Below are 5,821 nucleotides of genomic sequence, written 5' to 3' on the forward strand. Positions count from 1 at the left end.
ATCCTACTGTTTGTTTGTGTAACAAAGCAACTACTTTAATTTTCAAATATAAAAATTTAAATTTGAAGAAAAAAATTCCTTTCTGTAGAATTCTGTAGAAAGAATAACTTTGGTTTTAGAAATATACTTTGGAATCTTCAAGTTTTTCACGGGTTTACAAACATCAGAAAACTCATTTTATTATAAATGGTCAATTTGTAATTCTGATTGGATCCTGGACAAGAAAAAAAATCCCCTTGCCCCCCAGCTATAAAAGATATCAGTGGAATAATTGGAGAAATAGGAATAGGGTCTGTAGATTAGGAAATAGTATTATAACAACATAAATTTTTTTTATTTTTATAATTTTACTGTGGTTGTATAGGATAATATCCTTGTTTTTAGGAAAAAAACACACTGAAGCATTTAGGGATAAAGGGACAAGATGTCTATAACTAGCTCTCCAGAAGTATGTATGGAATATAGGCAGAGAGACAGGGAGAGAGCATAATAACGCAACTGTGGTAAAATTTTAACACTTTAGGATCTGAGTAAACAGTATATGGAAGTTCTATATTCTCCTATTCTTGCAACTTTTCTGTAAATATGAAATTCTTTCAACATAAAAAATTGCAAAAAAAAGTCATCAGATCACCTGTATTTATTGCCTTTTTGGTGGATGAGGGGGTTTCAAGGTCACAGTTGGAAGCACATAGTCTTTTTTGAATATTTACAGATAAAATTCGATTTTTGTGATGATTTGACTGTGTCCTAAAGAGGATAATAAGGATAAAAAAATGCAAAAATATTGGGAAAAGCTTTAGGGAATTATTTCAATACTAGTATGTTTCAGCATTAGTTATTTCAGTGTAAAGGAATATCCTAATCTACAATGTATTTATCATGGGGAAGTTAACATTAATATTCTAGAAGATAAAAATATGAAAAAGATGTCATGGATAAGACATTTTATAAAAATATTTACAAGAATAAATATTTTGTGACTCTAAAAGACATTTACCTCAGAATAGGAAAAGTGTTATATTCTGAACATAGAAAGGTCCATTCCTCTAACCCAAAACATATTTCATGTGTCTCTATCACCTAAGTGAAATGTGAAAGCATCTTCAGTAAACTGTTTAAGTTTTCTGACATTTCTTGGGAATTATTTTTCATATTTTCTCAATATTTGTATACATACATAGTATATGCATATATCTGTGTATATATCTGTATTTAAACAAATAGACTGGATTATTAATTGTGATTTGTATTATATTTTACAGACCTACTTACTTTATTCTAGGAATTCATTTACACTTTGTAAGATAAATAGTAATGGAATGTAAACAAATCTGCCAATTTTTAGGGCACATCTGCTCAGGAATATGAGGCATAAGTAAATATACAATGTTATTGTTAACAGTCTTCAGTTTGAAACATCAATAGCCATGACTGCAGTTCGATTTATATATTGCCAGCTAATATCACACTCAAGGAAACTTTCCATGTTTGGTGCTGTACTGAGACAGATGAAATGAAGCCTGGGTGGGCCAACAGGCCTTTTTCTCTTCTTTCATCCACTACAGTTGATCATTTTTTAATCCTTCTGCTCCTGCCTTCATCTTCTCAAGGGATTTAGTTGCCCTGTATTAATTTAATTCTGAGAAAATGAAGAATATTTTTTGAAGCTATGAATATAAGCTTTGTTAGGAAAATTAAGATGCTGCATAGTGAGTGAGGTTTTATAATAAGTGAACACCCTTAAGGTATATCAATTCTTTTAAATGGGGAAACTGAACCAGATTTATCATTATTATTTTTTTAAAATAATTTATTATAAAGTCAGCATTATTACTAATCTACTATTGCTTGATGTAGAAACATTAGGACAAAACAGAGAAGTGGAATAAGAGGGAAAAAATGACTAATATATTACTTCCCAAACATTGCCATCTTTATATTTTGATAAATTTTTTCTAAACTCTGGATTTTTTTTCCTGCACCTTTGTGTTGTTCTGTATTTACAAAATTATACTGTGCTTTTCACTTAAGTTTTTATTAGTCATTTCCCATAAATACTTTCTAATAGCTGAATAATATTTCCCTATGATGGCACACAGAGAGTGTTTGTCAGTTTTCGATACAATATATAATTCTGTGATATCAAATTAATAGTGATGAAGAGTATGAGCTTTGGATTCAGAGAGATCTAGGTTGAGTCTCGGCTGTCCCAGTTATTAGTAGAATGCACCTTGGTCAAGGCAGTTATCTATTCTCTCCAGGCCTTTGCTTTCCATTCTGTAAAATATGTAAAATAGTGATGACTCACAAAATATTGTAGTGAGGACTAAAAGAGATAGTGCACACAATATGTTTAGCTCAGGAGCTCATATATGATAATCTAGCATCAGGAGACAGAATAACACAATGGTTTCTAGAGCCAGAATTCTTTAGTTCATCCTGGCTCAATAGTTACTAACTGTTTAGCTTTCGGCAATTTACTTAATCAATCTAGGTTTTAGTTACTTCATCTGAAAAATGATCATAGAGGAAGATGATAGGACAATTATTAAACATATGGATGGTTTCAATTTTTTTGTAGTGTATTTATTTTCATAGGTCCTCAGGGAATGAAGACATTTCTTACCTTGTTCTAACAGAACCAAAGAGTTTGAGTGAGATGACACCTAGGGGCTGTCAGTTTCCTTCTTTTTCACTTTCCATCAACAATTAGCCCTCTTTCTAGTATCCTAAAGAATCAAGGAATTGGGAACAAATGTTTCTTGGTTCTAAATTCATAGAGAAATATTTTTTAAAATTTAATTTTAAAATTTGGGGTGGGGTCGTTTAAGTAATGCATGAACATGGAATGAAACTTAAAATACACAAACATCCTTCTCTTCCTGCCCCCAGGGGCCACCCAATTCTCTTTCCCAGAAGCAATTGCTATTACCAGGTTCTTCTTTATACCAAGAAAGATGCTAAGTAGTTATAAACATATATATAGATTGCTATATAACTTCTCTTCACATGAAAGATAGCCCAAGATACAGCTTTCCTCCACCTTGCTTTTCATTTAATAATTTACCTTGGGGATAATTTCATATCAGTAAGCATGTATAGCCTCCTCATTTTTAATATCTAGATAGTATTTCATTCTATGGATGTACAATAATTTATTTAATCACCCTTTAATTATGGGAATTTATATATTCCCAATCTTTTGCTATTGTAATAGGCTGTAGTGAATACTCTAGGACATATACAATTTTTCTCATGTGTGAGAGAATCAGTAAGATAAATAGGCATAAGAGAAATTGGGGGGTTAAAGGGAATATCCTTTAAATTTTGATAGTTATTGGTGAAATGCCCTCCAAAAATTGTTTTGCTTTGTTTTTTTACCAATGCTTGCCCTACTAGCTATGGAAAAAGAATGTTGTTTTTCTCAACATTATTTTTGATCTTCTGTTTGAGAGAAAACATAGAGATTTATGATAGTTTTATTTATATTTTTCCAATTATGAGTAAAATAGAATGTTTTCATATTTAAAATTTTGCTGTTTACTTTTTTCCTATATTTTTTATTTTTTCTATTAATTCAATTGGTATTTTTCTTATTGATCTAAAAAGTTTATGCATATCAAAGATATTAATCTTTTCTCTATGATAATTGGAAGATGTTCTGGAGGATAGAAATATAAGCTCAATTAGAAGATTAAGGACAATTTGTTCTTGTTGAAAAGGTACAAGAGAAATTTGCTTTGTCCTAAGTTGTGACCTTGTGAAAGTTCATCAAAATTTTCAATCTACACTTCTATCCATTATAAAATTATGGATTTGGAGTACATTGTCATGAACATTTGTAGTCCTGTAAATTCTAGAAAATATGAAAAACACTATGGTGTATAAAATTCAAAAATTTTGAACACTTCCCTGAGTGATGTTTGTTTTCTTTTTAACCAAAAGAAGTTAAGAACAAATTCTGTTCTGAATCTTTTTGACTCTCATTTTTCTGTTCCCAGTAATTACTTTATTGCATGTTTCATATCTTTGTTCCCCAGACTATGTATCAAGGGGTTAAGGAGTGGGATCACCACAGAATAAAACAAAATCACAATCTTCTGCATTCCAGCTTCATGCTCTGATGTTGGGCTCACATACATGACCATTACTGAGCCATAGAAAAGTGAAACTACAGCCAGATGGGAACCACAGGTGGAGAAGGCCTTTCTTCATCCAGCTGCTGGAGGGACCCTCAAAACAGCTCTAAGCACAAAGCATATGACCCCATGATGAAGAGAAATGGAATAAATAAAAGTAGAGAACTTAAGGTGGAACTGGTCAACTCAATTTTAGGAGCTCTTGTACAGGTGAGTGCTAACAGAGGACCTGGGTCACAGAGGAAGTGGTCAATGATCCTGGATCCACAGAAGGACATCTGGGAGATGATGATGATTGGAATCAGGAACCAGAGGAATCCAGGTATCCAGCAGCTGACAACAAGATTGGTGCAGAGACGTCCGGTCATAATTGCAGGATAGTGGAGAGGCCGGTAGATGGCAAGATACCGATCAAATGCCATCACTGCCAAGAAAAAGCATTCTGTAGAACCCAGGGAGAAGAAAAAGTAGAATTGGAGAAAGCACCCAGAGAAGGATATGACCTTGGTGACAGAAAGGAAGTTGGCCAACATGTTGGGGACAGTGGAGGTGACATACCAGATCTCCAGGAAGGAGAAGTTGGCGAGCAGGATGTACATGGGACTGTGGAGTCTCTGATCCCAGCGCACAGCACAGATGATGGAACCATTCCCCATGAGGGTCAGGAGGTAGACAATAGAGAAGAGCACAAAGAGCAGGACCTGTCCCTCCGTGGGGCAAGGGAAGCCCAGGAGGATGAAACCAGTGAGGGTGCTGGAATTATTGCTGGTGTTGAAGATTTTCATGTATCGGTGAGCTGTGAAAAGACTATCAAATACTGAAAGATAGTGTAAGGAGAGATGGGAATCTAGATAATATATTTAAGTCATTCTGAGAAATGCAGTAAGCACATATTTCAAGTTATAATTTTTATCTCATCCTGAAATACTGTCCTGGGTTAGTTGTTTGTCTGTAATAAATGTACAGCTTAATAGATAATTATAAAGAAAACAACATTGTAACTACCACAGAGATCAAGAAACAGAATATCAATTGCACTCTAGAAGCTCCTTTCATGCTCCAACTTAATCACTATCTTCTATCTCCCTATGCTTCTAGTTGTAATACTCTCCTTTTCTTTATGATGATAACTTCCTTGCTTTCCTGTATAATTTAATGGCCTAAGTATATATACTTTATATAAATGTGATATGTAGTATTTTGTGGTTGGCTTCAACATTAAGTTTGTGAAATTCATGTTGTTGCATGAAATGTTGTTGCATGAATCTGTAGTTTGTCTTTGTTTTTTTTTAACTGCTCAATATTATTGCATTGTAAGAATCAACCACTACTTATTTAACCATTCTACTAAAGATGAATATTTTGGTTATTTCCAGTTTGGGGCTATGAGGAGTAATGCTACTATGACTATAGGGTGCATTTCTCCTGGTCCACATGTGTGTGTGTTTCTATAGGCTGGGTCATAGGTTATGTGTACCTTCAACTTTAGTTGATTCAGCCAAACAGTTTTCCATAATTAATTGCACTACTTTTCACTTCTACTGGAAGTTATATGAGAACTCTGCTTTTCAACATCGTTTCTAATGAAAGGTTAAGGTTTGTATTTTCCAGAGCCTGGTGAATAATATATAGACTGCATTTCAATAGCTTTTCTTTTTTTCTTTGTTCTGATAATATCA

General features: G+C 33.4%; 1 pseudogene; it reads right to left on the minus strand.

The window, feature by feature from the left end:
- Positions 1 to 4,007: 4,007 nt before the first annotated feature.
- Positions 4,008 to 5,015, minus strand: LOC119533457 (annotated as a pseudogene).
- Positions 5,016 to 5,821: the final 806 nt, after the last annotated feature.

The sequence above is a fragment of the Choloepus didactylus genome, chromosome 4, assembly GCF_015220235.1.
Source record: "Choloepus didactylus isolate mChoDid1 chromosome 4, mChoDid1.pri, whole genome shotgun sequence".
Lineage (NCBI taxonomy): Eukaryota > Metazoa > Chordata > Mammalia > Pilosa > Megalonychidae > Choloepus > Choloepus didactylus.